General features: G+C 40.3%; 1 protein-coding gene across 1 annotated transcript in view; it reads right to left on the bottom strand.

The window, feature by feature from the left end:
* The window catches only part of cskl (c-src tyrosine kinase-like), a 53,108-nt gene extending 40,248 nt beyond the window's left edge, over nt 1–12,860 (bottom strand). The window contains exon 1 of the mRNA XM_079242623.1: nt 12,675–12,860. The gene's annotated coding sequence lies outside the window, so the exon portion shown is untranslated. The remainder of the gene's footprint in view (nt 1–12,674) is intronic.
* Nucleotides 12,861–16,415: the final 3,555 nt, after the last annotated feature.

The following is a 16,415-nucleotide window of genomic DNA, read 5'->3' as shown; positions in this document are numbered from 1 at the left end:
TTGGCAGAAGTGTGTATCTGTGCTCCTTAATCTAACCAGCAGTCATCTGTTGGTTCTAATGCCAACAATGAATAATACAGGCTCCACCCATCTATGCCAGAACGTTGAATTATTAATTCACGACCACAGACTTGCATTAGCACGCGCTGTGGGGAATAGGCACATTTGCCTTCTCAGACTGTACAAAATGTCTGTGTTCACACACAGAAAGTGTCGGTGTGCACAGAGTGTGACACATATCCATGCAGCTGCAGAGAGTGAAGCTGCTCTTCGTCTCTCAAGTGTCTGGCACGCTACTCAGAATCATCCCCAAAGATGAGATGCTGATATATTTTCACACTTCAAAACAGCAATGACGGTGGCTTAGGTGGAATAAACATTGTTACTCACATTTAACTGTCATGTTAGATCATCCATAAAGGCTCAATGAGTAATATTTTTAAAAAAAAACATTCATGCAACACCGGGCACGGCTGGTTTGTTTGAATTCACCAACAGGCTGATCCAAAGTGACGCTGAAACATTAGAAAACAAGACGCTACAGACAAACATCTTTAAAATCTTGGCTAAACAAACACACTAGTGTTATCCGACTCCATATTTTCAGTGGAAGGTGTAAACAATCAGCTTCAAAATATTAATTAAAATAACCATGTAACAATCGTTGTTAATGCAGCTACAATAGAACAACCCAGGAGACCATATTAACTAGGTCAATGGTTTTTTTTCATAGGCTTGATTAGGAACTGTAGCCTAATTTCCTCAAAGAAGAACTGGCACATGTAAATCAGCACAATGCTTCTTTGACTGTGTGCGATACATTTAGCATACTGGACATAGCAGCCGTCCTGAGGCACAAAACACAACACTTTGGTTACAGCACACAGTACAAACGCAGCTCCCACCTCCTTAAACATCTACTGCAGCAGCCAACTAACCAGAAAATCCGATTCCTTTAGGCTCCACACACCTCTTGATCAAAGCTGAAAAAAACAACAACTTATACATCCACAGAGAAAAGCCAGCCAACACAGCTTACCAAACACTATTATTATTATTATCATCAGGCAGGAAAACAAAGTTAAAAGATAAAGGCCGGATGAGAAGAAACCGCTTAACAAATCTGTGGTCTAAATGTACAAGCAGATGTGTTTAAGTTTGTGTGACTTCTACAGGATAATGTGTAGGCCGAGTCTGCATATCCAGCATCCCCTTCTCACCTATGCATAACACATCAGGTGATATGGAGAGGATCACGGTGTGGGTGAGAAAACCCACAAGGCCGGAGACACACAAGAGGTAGCACAGAGGAGTTCCTGCTAATGCGGAGCCAATGTTTGCAGAGGCAGCAACTGGAGAGAGCAGGGCTCAGGGATTTCTTCAGTAAACTCATGAAAGCTTGACACACTGCATGTGATGATAACCCCGTTCACTCACAGCCCAGGGACAAACACAAAGCCTTCAACAGTAGCCTGTGTAAACAAAGCTGGGCAGCTTGGACTTGCGTTGAGTGGATCTTAAAATACGAGGCAGCTACAGCATTTAGTGTTTCACACAGCACTCTGGCCCCGTTATTTAAAGCACCAAAGCAGAGATTCTCTGTGTGACGTAGAGTACATAAATCCAACATTAAATATGAAAATGGAAAGTGGAAAACATATCAGGAAAAGAACACAAGAACACTCTTTCTCCAGAGAATTACTTGTTTAAATATGCACTGGCTCATCCTGTGATTTTCTGGACTACGCATGATGCGGACATTTGCATTCGCACACGCAGCCTTTCTGGAACATGTGAAAACAGTTTAACACGTGTAGGATCTCGTAGTTTGCATGAATTTGCTTGTTCAAATTGAAGCGACCAAAGAACTCGGGCTGTGAAGATATGCTTTAATCCAGATTTGATTCGATTCCGATTTTTTTGGGTGCCGATTCAATTTAAATTGAGATTCTCACAATTCTTTGATATTGCTGATTTTTGTAGATTAAAAACAAAAAATAAATGTATAAAACGTTTTTTATTTCAAATAGGAAAAAACAAAGTAGCCAGACAATCATTCTGCTGCTATAATGGCCAAGAAAAAAAGTAAAAAGATCAATAAAAACAATAAAAATGACAAAAATCGATTTTTTTTAACCAAAAAAAAAAAAAAATCTATTTTAAAATAGTGAAGCAAAAAAAAAAAAAAAAATCCCTATTTTCGATTTTTCCATTCAATTTTCCCACCCCTACAGAGAACGTGCCTTTTATTTATTCTAAAGACAAAATGTTTTGTCCAATTGGTTTTCAGGTCTGTTCAGACCTGGACTTTTTACATGAACAAGTTGTTCGGATCATGACGTGTGTTTATATGCAACACATGTTTAAACAGAATCAGACATTTTTCCATGCCAAAATTGTATTTCTCTCTGATTTTTGGAAGAAATAGATGAACAGCCAATTATTTTTTATTTAAAACAACCCCAGTGTGTGTGTGTGTGTGTGTGTGTGTGTGTGTGTGTGTGTGTGTGTGTAAACCATCATTGTCTAGGCATTTAAAAACATCACTGAAATACAGTCTAAAGTCCAACAGCATGCTATTAAATCTATAAATGCTTACAAGGGTAAATATATTTCAGGTAAAAGGCATCTGTCTGTTAATTATATGCTGGTTTAGATGATTACCTAATTAAATAACAATCAAAATGATTGCTTATTGACTTTCTCAAGTGAAATTTTCAGCACTTAATTTTAATTTCCATTAAAAAAGATGGATGCATTTAGCAGGAAGGAGCAACACAGAATGCACTGAGCAAACATCTTTGACTTCACATCGCAGCTTGACAAAGAACCTGAGAAATATACCGGCACTGGTGCATAATGACATGACCAGACACATAAGAAGCCAGGGGTAGCCCAGGAACATTGCAGCTCTGATTACACCGATAACAATACACAGTTCTACATCGGCCTTGCTGAGCTAAATGCATGAAACATAACTGGAATTACTAATGAAAATAATCTACCACCAAATATTTGTTCATTTTCTTCGAGTTATGAATGAAACAAGAAGCGGAGTGTTATTTATGCTGGATGATTGGGACATTCTTGCTTTCCCATGAGACTCCACAAGAAGCTATGCAGAAACTTGAGACGAGTAGCTTTATTTTCCTTCGACGCCGACCCCGCCGCATCAGCAAAAATAGCTGATGATCTGCGTGTACGAGTTACTGGACATGTGTGTGCTGAACAGTCGTTAAGAAACCTGCAAATGTAAAAGATGACGTAACAAAGACATTCTTGTCTGAGGATGTCTGAAGATGAGCAAGGCGATACTTGACAAAGCTGTGGTGATTAGGAGTTTCTGGCAGTTTAATGACCCGAGTCACACGATGGCATGAGGTGTTTACCAAATTACTGCATTCATTTCAAAACCTGCCAAGGGGGACGACACGGGGAAGAAAAGCAAAAAACAATATTAATGTTACTGATGAAGAGCAATTGCCATGATGATATAGAGCTCAATTATTCCGTCGGCGTATACAAGCTAAGCATTTCCTTTTAGGTTTTTCTTGAACATGTTGGGTGTTATACTGGCTCTCCTGCTGCTCATACTGGATGGATTCTGGTGAAATCGGCATTAGATTTGAGCACCAAAATAAAAACAGAAATCCTAAAACTGCATTAATTTAACTGTTGCTCCAATGTTTACTGGTGCTATTGGGCCCTGGCCAGTTGATGAGCTTGATTTTCTTCTCTTTGCTTTGACAGTGGTCCCATTGAGGAGTGCTGCCAACCAGCAGTAGCTGTAACTGTGCAACATTTTCTGGGTAGTTTGGTCTGCTTAGGTGAAGTGTGACATCAAACCAAATCAAAATGCGTCATTTTTCCTGAACTCATCACTCAGTCGAACCAAGTTCCCTGACTATGATGGTTCAAGCGTGCTTTTACTGACACATATTTGTAGCAGGACTTCCAAAAAAGAAATGTCTGAAAGACAAACTGATTTACAGCATTTTTTAGCACCCTCAGGGACCAAAAGCCAGCTTTAGCTGCCACCTTCATTCAAATTATTGAAAAGCAATAAAAGAATAAAGTATTTTACCATCTCTGGGGCGTGTGAGTTATGATGTTGTGACCACTATAATTTTATGCTCCTCCGATTGCTGTGTATAAAAAAAATGGTTAAAAGGTCATCTATAAGTCAAACCCTTGGGAAATCATTTCAGTAAGTCATCTGATTTGTATCAGAAACGTAGCCAAATGCAAACCGCGCAGATCCTCTGCCTTGATCTATTGCTCAACAATGTCAGGACAAAAACATAGCCTGAAGTAAATTCTACACACTGACACGATGAAGTAAAATCTTCCCTCAATTGACAAACAAGTGTCAAAGTAACCACGATTCAGTTCTCCTAGGTTTCCTGTACTCTGTGAGAACATGAAAGCAGAGGCATTTCCTGTACCTTTGAAGAGCAACTCATGACTCAACCGTGTAAAAACGGCTCTGAAGTGTATTGCAAAGCAAATAAGGAGAGGAAGTACATGAGAGGCTCCCTGCTGAGGGAGGATATATTGTCAGGATCATCAATGATTCATCCAGTCACAATAACATCAGCCTTGATATCTCTATAAATGGAGAAAATAAGCTCAGCTTCACACCAACTGCGCTGCTTCCTCTGTACTTCCCCATATTGACCAGAGCATGAAACGCAACGCTGATCAGAACACAGGTGTGAGATGGCAGACTGATCAGACACAGAGTAACCACAAAAAGACCCAAATATAGAGCAGAACTTCCCAAAGGTTTACTTCTTTACTTCTTCAGATATAAGTTTATTTCCAAAACAGAAAAAAAAACAAAAAAAAACTTAATGTTTCACTAAATTTTCTGGTCATGTCAGAATAACGAGGTTTAGAAAATCTGGAGAAAAAAAAAAAAAAAAAGAACAAACAAACTACAAAGTCCAATTTTGGCCCAATAATGTGTCATTTCATCAAAACAGAAATGTTAAATGTGGAAGTGATAAAATATTTATACAGCTATCTACATAGGACACATACAGCAAGCATTAGGCCTGCACGATTATGACCAAAAAAATAATCACGATTATTTTGAGCAATATTGTAATCACGATTATTGATCACGATCATTCATTGTGTCTGGAAAAACATGTATTTTTATTGCACCACTTGTAAACAACCGACCAGGCAACTCTACACACACACACACACACACACACACACACGTATATACTTATCTATGTGCGTGTGTGCGTGTCCATGTGTATATATAGCACTTCCTCTCTATTTACTTGACATTTTTCATACAGCGCAGGCAACGCCCCTTTGGAGAAATAATTACACAAAGGTATTTCATATTTCTTATCCAGTGTTTTGATGCCGCTGTATTTTCCATTGTCGACATGACTTGATCTCATCAGTCTAAAACTTGTTACATCCTCCACGAGAAGCTTCGTCTGAAGCCGGGAGGGATCAATGCAGGCGGCAATGTCTGCTTTTTGTGCAATTAAGCTGGTTGTTTCATTTTTAACGAGCAACGTCGTCCGAGGCAGGGCAGGTTTGTGTATTTTAACGCCACTTGCTGTAAAAATGTTTGTATTTTTACCACCTCAATCAGCTGTTTAATCAAAACAGTCCATTTTACCTGCAACAAGAAAAATGTGGAAGCGGGTGTTAACCACGCCCACCTCAAATGTTCAACCAATCCAACGATATTCAACTGGCTGCTGGTAAAAGGTGCACGCGCTTGGTATTTAGGCAGCTTAATGAAGCCTTAATCACACGTTCGCCCCCTGGTGGTTGGCAGACTACTGGTTGAGAATCTGAGTGATCACAGACACATGCAGCAGAGCTCGCATTTTGAATGTAAATATCGTTGACGATTAGGTTTATTTAATTGTGGCCACCAAAATCGTGATCAATATCAAAATCTGATAAATTGTGCAGCCCTAACTGGCACCAGCAGCTCCAGTGCTCTGTCTACACAGGAGGGAAATTCAGGTGTGGCACTACTAACACAAGTGCTAGATACACTTTAAAGGTGGGGAATCAATAATAAAAAGTTAATAAAACATTTAACTAACAACCGACTGAGAAATTAGATTTCAAATTCAGCACGACTTACTTGGAAAGTTTTGGCAGCATTAAAGCCTCCGTTTCTGAGCTGCTCTTCATGATTCTGCTAAAAGAGGAAGCGTCCAACTGTTTCCCTCAGCAAACACTTCTCCTTTTCCTCATCAATTCAAATCAGCTCTTCCAAAACACACACTGATGTCATACCGCTCACCTGTCATTTAAAGTAAGCAGATTAGTGGCTGCAGCGCCTTGAGAGCCGACAACAAAGCCTGCAGGGGTGCCAAAAGCCCACAACGGTGCAGTTTTTATAGACTCATTTACCAAACACAAATAATAATAGTCTTTAACATTTCCAATACAAGACTAGCTTTGTTACACATTTGTCATAATTGTTCCCAACGTGCAACTGCACAATGGTCAAAGGAAGGGGAAAATGAATGACTGGATGTAGTCAATAGGATGCCACTACCTTTCCAGCAGCAACACTTAAATTGTGAAGCTGCCTGAGATTGCAGTTTCTAGAGGGGTTTTAAAAGTTGGATCACCACTTTCCTATTGTCAAGTGGTTTCCTGAAGGAATTCTCTGTGGGTGCAATGAAACACTGAGGCATGAGTCAGGCCCGCAGCGCTCCTCACTGCCTACATTGTGCAGCCAGACAGAGGGTGTGGCGGCAAGAGCCTCCCGCTTGTCAAGGAGCTGTCCGGCCGCTGCCCAGATGGAGGAGCCGAGCTGAGTTTGTGCTCAAGATTTCAGCCACAATACCGCCATTCTGCAGAGCGGCACGATCGCTTGGGAGGGAGGAAATGTGAGAGGGATGCCTCTGTCACGTCACAGCAGGTGGGGTACACAGAAGATGAGACAGGAATGAAGGAGCGGCAGAAATATCCTTCATGACCTTCCTTAGTTTTCCTCTTAGAACAGATTTTTTTTTTTTTTAAACACACAGTCTTGTGAAAATGAACCGAACATTGGGTATAAATAAAAAAACTGAAACAACTAGTTTATTGACAGAATAGTCTAATTAAATGCCAGATATAATAAAAGCAATTATTTTGACACAGGACTGATCGATTTAATTGTTAATAAAGGAAATATCATGATAACATTTTTTGCCAAACCTCTCGGTAGCACAGCTGTAATGTCAGAAAAAAAAAAGAAAATACACAATTCTGACATTTTATGCATCAGAAAATAACATATGAATGTCAGGTGCTTTCCAGGTTTTAAAATTATGCTAAAAAATTCAGATAAGCAACAGTGCATTACACTGTTTCCTTATTTACTGTATACAATAATAAGCTAACGTGAATATGCAACGCTCATTCATTTCCTTAGTCCAATTAAGGTTTGTGGGGACCTGGAGCCTATCTCTGCATTGGGTACACCCTGGACTGGTTGCCAGTCCATCACAGGGCCATGGGAAAAATTTTTACTTAATATACTAGTTGAGTAGGGCTGGGCAATATACCTCATTTTATATCCACATAACGATATAAAATTGTTTGTGTAATTTTGTGTCAGTCATCAGTTACGTGTCAGATGCGCTTGGCAACGGCAGCAGTGATCTCCTTCTCCTTCTGATGGAACTATGGCCATATGGCGTTTCACGGGGAAAAGCCTGTTGCAGCGTTTACGTCTCTAGTTTATTTATTATAAGCGCTTTCGCCACCATTTGACGCTGCTTTTGCTCGTTGACTTTGTTCTTTATTCTGTACTCTTTATCCTGATTCTTGCGCAGGAGATAAAATGAGTTAGTTGTGTCAGAGTCCGTTGTTGGGACTGTGAGCTAGTCTGTTGTCGGTTCCACGTCGGTCTTTTTACATCCAAACCACATCCATGCGACAGAAATTTCCCCTCTTTTATGAACAACCTCATCGGTTTGGGTCGGCTGGTCATCTTTTAGTGAATTATCCTGCTCTGAAACGCATCTGCTACCATCTTTCTCTGTTTGTTTATTTCTTGCAGCATGCATGTCGTAAAGCACATCTTGACATAAAATACTGCAGTAAAGCACCTTATTGTGGCGTAAACGATGGAGCCTCATATGAAACGATACACATTTTCTATCGTCCAAACGATATATATCGGCATGTCGCACAGCCCTAAAGATAAGCATACAAATCATCAAACCATTTTAGCAACAAAACAATAAGTTACTTGTTTTCTGGATGACATCCTCAGTCTCACATCCATGGAGGAATTTTGGTCTTCTCTTCTTTACATCGTTGCTTTTCAGTTCATTGATGTTTGCAGCATTTAGTTTATGCTCAACTCTCTGAAATTCCCGCCACAGTATTTCAGTCAGCTCGAAGTGACTTCTCGGTCACTGCAACACCTTGACTCTTATCTTTATCAACCATTCTGGTGATGATTTGCTGCTGTACTTTGGATCATTGTCCTGCTGCATGACCCAGTTTTGGCCGAGCTTAAGCTGGAGGACAGATGGCTTTACATTGATGCTATATCATTACATATAGAGGAGTTTCACATTGTCACTCCAAAGCGTCCGGATCCTTTTGCTGCAAGGCTATCCAAAATCATCACCCCCTGAGATCTTGTCGTTTGTTCAGAACTCCTCCCCCCAAAAAAATGAGGCCTTCTCCAAACAACCCCGAACAAGCGATACTGGTTCATCTTTTATCCACATACACTTTGATGGACTTTTACATTTAATGTTCTGAATGAGGCCTGCAGAGTGTGAGATGTAGCTCTTTAGCTTATTTTAATCTCTGAGAACTGAACTGTCTGAGCTTGGAGGGGATGTACTGGGATTTCCACTTCTGGGTAGACTCTTGGTTGTCTCGAATGTTTTCTCCCAGCAGAATGATTTAGTCAAAGCTGACATGGCTTCACAACTTTTCCAAGAATGACTGGCAGAAATTATTGATTCTGTAAGATCATTAACGTGGGCTTAACTCTTTCTTCTATTTGAAAAACCTGAATCCTCCAGAGCAACACTCTGCGAAATATTTCTGCTTTTATGAAGTGGTCACGACTTCGGACGCTCAGTTTATGAAGGGAGTTTGATTAGCAGCACCTGGCTGCAACTTACGCTTTTAATTACAATAGAAGCAGTGAGGGGGGTTTCACACACAGTGCAATATGCAAGGAGGTGGTGTTCATCACAGGTTTTTATTTTCTCATATTAAAACCTGATCAGAATGAGATTAGCAGCATCATGTCATAAAAGCCTTAGAATTAGAAGAAGTTTTCTTTGTCATATAATGTGGATTTTCGACTGTTAAGTGCCTAGGAAAACATAAATTTGGCCTTTTAGAAAACTGACATTTTTATTGTGTCCTTGTGCTCTTTTCTGACTAAACGTACAAAAAGTATTTAAGATTTACTGCAGTCCTAACTTATTTGTAAGTATCAGTATTTGCTTTACGGTTGCAGAAATAATCTCATTTAGGAATGTGACAATCAATCGTACCCCTAACAAATATCATCCACAAACAACAGCTGTGTCTGATATTCAGACTGTCCCCATCACCTTTCAACTGAGACAATGAAACCATTGTACATGTCACACACAAGTGTGTACAGTACTACTGTATGATGCACCCAACTGGTCTCAAAAGAGGAAGCAGTGCAGGTGCAGTGCAGCTCTACTGTCAGTTTCAATGTCCGTCACCTTTCCTATACTACTGGACCGTGGCAAGATTTTGCCACTTTGCATCTTGCAAGGTCCACAACAAAAATACACTACTATGATAGTGCATGCATCTAATCAGACACCATACTGTGTGCATAAACTCATGCTGCTTGCAGTCTTATCCGTTTTACAGCTAGTAACACTGGCTGCAGAAATGTAGACAGCCATGAAGTAAATGAAACTGGATGTAGAGTGACGATGCCTGCGGCCCGTCATGCAGGGTATATCTTATACCATCTGTGATGCCCTGTTGCTCATGAGTATCAGTATAGTGTTAATCTGCGCACCGGGGTCACCAATAAATCCCTCTTCTGTTATTGCGCTCGCTGATTAAAAAAAGACCCAAGATATAAGTGAGGGGGGGGACAAGCTAAACGTGCCCATTGTGCCGAGGTCAGCGGGCCCTTGGACAGGCTTCAAATGTGCAATGAGATGGTCAGTGTACAGACAGAGGAGCCATTACTTCCCTGCTGAGCACATAAGCCAGCCTCAAAGCTTAACATGAGACGGTTACAGAGCTCAGCTTCTTGCAGCAGATCGACCAGACAGCCCCCTCCCCAAGCAATCCTCTAACCCCCCCGATAAACTCATCACTAATTAGAGGAGAGCCAACACACAGCTTCTCCTGTGGACTTGTTCTGTCATCTCCAGCCCCTGTCAAGCGGCACCTTAACTGGACTATTTCAGTCCAACCATCAATCTGGGGGATGGATACTGGCAAAGGGAACAAAGTAGTCACTGGTTTCATTTGTGAACCTTTAGCCATCTTATTGAGTTCAGTTGAGTGGACTTGCACATTACACAAAAATGTGCCCTTAATGCAGTTAGTGCATTTTTTTGCACACATAATTTATAAAATACATAACAAACAACAAAAGCTGCGAATAAACCAGGTGCCAAGTGGAAGATTTTAGCTTAGAAGCAGCAGTTTTTCTCCAGTAGACACGGTAAACTCATTCTTAACATGTTCACCAAATTCCTCTGGGGATAATGACTGCCGAGGCCTCACACCACCAGATTTATCAGAATAAACCCAAGCTGCCATCATCAACGCTGTGCACTCACTTGACTAGCATGTGTGTTTTTGTTGTTGACTCTGCATCATCATTTAATTCTGTCAGCGCAATTCTGATGTAATTTCCCTGATTGACAATAAGTATCATCTCCAAACCATCACATGCCATTCTGAGAGCTTTTACTGAGTGGGAGCAACCAAGAAACAGTCAAAATGCCTCTCTTGCCACTCAGATGCTAAATCTGCAGTGATTCTTGTTCAGATTTCAATGCAAAATCAATTCACTGGTCAAACCTGCCGAGGTAGTCGGCTATTAAAATAGGCTACAAGATCTGGACAGATGATATAGATTTTGAGCTACTACAACACGCTAACATATCTGATAACAAGCACAATCACCAAGATAATAAACTAATCATAAGATTTGTTCGCTGAGAGCAACCCAGGGCTACGATTGAAACTGATTAGGTGTGCTACAAAGGAGAGCAGACGGACGCTCTTCACCTTCACTGCATGGGAATACTACGCAGAGTAACATTACACCACAGAGACACATTGCCTTTCTCAGTCTTGCCATAGCTTGTAAAGGTATGCATATTTCAACATTTCAGACAGTTACCTTGAAGCACTGAGAAGCTAAACAATGCAAATGCTGCAAGAAGAACAGACTTTTGGTATATCTCGTGATGGTACGTGTTTATATACAACACAACCTTTTATAATTCATGGCGCATTTAGTCATTTGAAAAGATTTGTGTTAAAAGCATCTTCCCCCACTTATCTTTCAGCAAAACATTGGACTTATAACACCGCCCCGTTCGCCTTTGCATTAGAAAAACTGGAAACAAGGGTATAATTTCAACATAACAAAATTGGATTCAGATTATAGGATCTTCTCAACAGGATAAATCCAGTGAAGCACTCTGCTCTTTGTGCACAATTTTCACTATTTCTAAACCTTCCAGTGGAGTTAGATATTTTATAATAGAGCACGATCAGTGGAGAGACACGGATCAATGTTTCTCCCAGGCAGGGGGGGGTTGAACCTCAGCTAGATCCTCGTCCTGTTGAACCTCAGCTAGATCCTTGTCCTGGTGCAGCTCAGAGAAGGCTAAAAGAACCAGGTCCGTTATCGGACAGGATGATTCAGTCGTCCTTTGTCGTTCTCAATTCCCGGAACAATGCAAAACAATATATATAAAATAAGAGCTAACCATGTAATTTGCAGGTGTCGGGCACACATAGATTTTTTTTTTTCTTTTTCAATGTCACACGAGCTAAACCTCCACAACAAGTTACACCCCCTTTTTACTCTGAACTAACATTTTTTACGCCATGCTCGACTGCTTCTCGGCTTACTGACCCCCAATTTTATCTGTAGTTTTCAGTGAAATGCTGATTCCCACCGTGTGAACAGAGACGACAGTCCAAGGAAAATGTCATCATCATTATCATAAGACAACCCCAATGTGTCCGATTATTGAACCAGACCAAAGAAAACGGGGTGACTCGGTTGTTTGGGGCTCATTCGCCCATGACTAAACTAAACATTTAAAAGAAGAAAACATTGCCGGCATCATTCTAATATCTTATCTAATCTATATGCTTTCTATTCAACAATTAAGCCCAGATTCTGTAATTAGGACAGCAGGGTAGAATATTATAAGACCTAGCATAACGCTACACTGTGTCCGATAATGGATCTATTACACGGTAACTAGCAGCTAATGCTAACACTTAGCCAGGTTTAATGTTAGCTTTGCATGGCAGAACCAGGTTATAACAAAGCACTTTAATGCTGAATTTAAACTTCAAACCATAAAAAAGTAGCAATGACATTTACCCCTGGTGCGCTGTCCTGGACCTCCCCCTCGCTAAAACATTGCAGCCGAGACAAAACACTCACTGCGCTGCGGCCAACTCACCCAAAACATCCAGATGTTGCTGCAAGTTAGCGATGAAGGCCCATCAGGGTAACTCCTGCGGCTGGGGGAATCCAGATTTAGCGGTGGTAATGTCGGACAATCCCAAACGTGGCTCTCCTTTGACGGTTGTCTGATCTCTGACTGCATATGTGTGTGTGTGTTTGCGTGTGAGTGGAGGAGCACCAGTCAGCATTAGGCCTTCTGCTGGGAGGAAATGGTCTCCGCTCAGCCAAAGACCAGCGCATGCGCAGAGGAACAGCGCAGCCAGAGGGGCCGACAGTCTGTGAGCACAGCCGTGTGGCCAACAGGTGAGACTGCCAACCGATGGAGGACTTGTTACACCAACAGATGAGACTGTCAACCGAAGGAGGACTTGTTACACCAACAGGTGAGACTGCCAACCGATGGGGGACTTGTTACACCAACAGATGAGACTGTCAACCAATGGAGGACTTGTTACACTAACAGGTGAAACTGCCAACCGATGGAGGACTTGTTACACCAGCAGGTGAGATTGTCGACCGATGGAGGACTTGTTACACCAACAGGTGAGATTGTTGACCGATGGAGGACTTGTTACACCAACAGGTGAGATTGTCGACCAATGGAGGACTTGTAACACCAACAGGGGAGACTGTCAACCAATGGAGGACTTGTCACACCAACAGGTGAGATTGTCAACCGATGGAGAGGACTTGTTACACTAACAGGTGAGACTGTCAACCAATGGAGGACTTGTTACACCAACAGGTGAGACTGTCAACCAATGGAGGACTTGTTACACCAACAGGTGAGAGTACCTGTACACTAAACACTGTGGTGTAACTATCTGGCTTTTATGTACATTTTGTTTCATGTCCAAAATGCTGGTGTTTTCCCTACATGGGCCCCAAGTGGGTGTGGGCCCCTGGGCCTGTGCCCATAATGCCCATTGGATAATCCGGCTTTGCTCGGGGGTACGCTTAAAATTAGCAAGTACAGTTGTGCTCATATGTATTCATACCCTTTCATTAAAGAAAAGGCTGAATTTACAACAGTCACTCAAATAACCGGAGACTTAAAAAAGGAACAATAACTAAAAATTTGCAAAAATATAATTTAGTAATATAAGACGCTTTTTTTTTTCTTCATTTAACTGAGTCGAAGAAATAAAAAACAAACAAACAAATTGGTCCTGGACAAATCAGAGCACTTTTCTGTTTAGCAGTGGGACAAAATACCTGTCATCAGGTGCAGAAGTCTGACTGAGAGGAACAGAAAACACCTGACTGTAGCAGAGACATTAAAGGATTGTTTAACAAAATTTTAGTTTATGAGTGATGTCATATGTAAAAATTTAGCTTATTTGTTTGCTTTTTAAAAATAAAAAATTCTATTGAACCAAAAATTAGGAAATAATGTAATGATTTTCATAAAATTTTTATTTGTTATTACTTTAGTCTATTTCATCTTATTTTACAGGCAGCTGGGTTTTTTTCTTCTTTGATGAAAGGGTATGAATAAATATGAACACAACTGTATATCTTGTGTAAGGGCCATTGCCAGTTTTGTTTTTGGAAGGAAGGAAGGAACGAACAAACAAACGAATTAAATTTCTTTAGCTATTATAAAGGAATGCCTAAAATATGACATGTCCAATAGAAAAAAAAATGTTTTTGAGTTAGTACATTCCCTTAATAGCCTCTTACAGCAAATTATTTCCATAGCCATTATCATGTCATCTGCAATATATTCATGTTCATGGGGAAGAGGGTTCAGACTGATTCAAGCTTGGACAGAGCCAGCGAGGTGGATTATGTTTACATCAAGGCAACAATCAGAATTTTCCTCTTCACATTGGGACACTCTTTGTGGAGTGGGGACATTGGGACACTCAGACTATCTGCCTGTCCACCTTGTTTGTCTATCTGCTGCATTAAGGTAAAGATGAGTTTTTATCAGTTTTTATTTTTTCCAAATGATAAAAACAGCTGGGTTTTTTTGTTGTTGTTTTTCTCATGTTTGATAATATGAGGAGTATTTGTTCTTTTAAAATGGTTTCACTCCAGTCTCCAGATTGACAGTTTTTTCCAAGCATGAATGCATACTCCTCAAGGTCCCATAAAATTCAGTGTGGCATTCCCAGCGATCCAGTAATTTCTTTATTTGCACATGTTGCCACTAAGGGACGTCATCAGGAAACATGGCATTCATTTTCACAGTTATGCTAATGATACACAGCTCTACATCGCCGTGTCTCTTTATGACTTAAAAACAGTTCATGTAATCCCCCCTCCCTTTTTTTTTTTTCTTCTTTATCACAGTTAACATCCTTTAAAACTCTATTTTACATATAAAGTCATGGATGTCAAAGAACTACTTACAGCTCAACCAGGACAAAACTGAAGTTTTAATTATTAGTCACAAAGGAATGAGAGACCATTTTACCAAAATTACACAGTTTAAAACCATCTCAGTGTGTGGGAAATCTGGGTGTTCATTTTTACTCTGAGCTGGATTTTATTCCACACATCAGAAATATTCCAAATACAGGATTTTATCATATTAGGAATACAGCCAGAGTCGGCCTATTCCTCTCTTGCCAGCACAGACGTGTGAACACATGTTTTATTTCTAGTAAAGAAGCTTACTGAAATGTCCTGCTCTCTGGTCTTCCCCCAAAAAGTTTTCTCCATCTACAATTGCTCAACGGCAGTTCTGATGGGGACTACAGGGCAGATTTGACACCAGTTTTAAAACTGCTGCATTGGCTCCCAGTAAGTTTCAGCATTTATTTTTGATGTTTTTTTTTTTTTTTTTTAAATTATTCATAAATATCTTAATTGTCTTGGGCCTTCTTATTAATCTGACTTGATTGCAAATTATGAGTCCATGCAGACCCCGAGGTCCTCTACCAGCCTCTTAATTGTTCCTAAAGTCAGGACTAAAACCGATGAGGCTTCTTTCTACTATGGTCTTTATCTTTGGAACATTGTGATTTAATCATTGATTATATTTGTGTTGTCATTTTTCTTTGGGTTTATTTGATTTTTGTTTCAACTTTTTTCTATTTGAAACCCTAGTGATTTACTCATGGAGAGCCACAACAGCGGGGACTCTGCCTGCCCAGTCTACTGGGATGCCGTAGCAGCGATCACCCTCTCTGGAGGGCTGGAGGTGGGTCATGCACTGCAGCCCTGTTGCTGCTTTGGAGACCCAGGCCTATCATGCCTGGGTGGTTCCTATAGTGGCAACTGCGTGATCATGGATGGACGTGTTCCTGGTCTGGATGAATCCCCAAAATATTGTCTCCTCACAGCAGCATCATTTCAGATGTTTATCTTAATTAGGTTTAATTTTATTAGTTTTTTTTTATACTTGTGTTCAGTTAAAAGAGAAACTAGAGGTTTAAGTTTTTGTCTGGGTAGAAAAGAGGGAGGAATGGGGTAAATTTGGGGGGTTTACTTGCATTCTGTTTGTGTCTTTGTGAAAAATATTTCAGAATAACTTAAATGACATGTTTTATGTGAATATGGATAAAGTGTTTTTGTTTTTATTGTAAAGCAATTTGTGTTGCTTTGTTGCACGAAAACTGCTTAGATTTAAAATTGAATTTTGAATCACAAGCAAACAGATGCTTATTTGTCTAAATATGTCAAAGTAATGTGCAATATCCTAGAACAACATATAAACAGTCACAGCTGCATAGCTGGAAATGAACAATAAGACTCAAATAGTACCAACTCAGATTTATTGCTTTTT

This window comes from Telmatherina bonti, assembly GCF_933228915.1.
Source record: "Telmatherina bonti genome assembly, chromosome: 1".
Lineage (NCBI taxonomy): Eukaryota > Metazoa > Chordata > Actinopteri > Atheriniformes > Telmatherinidae > Telmatherina > Telmatherina bonti.
This window is presented reverse-complemented; position numbering and strand designations above follow the sequence as displayed.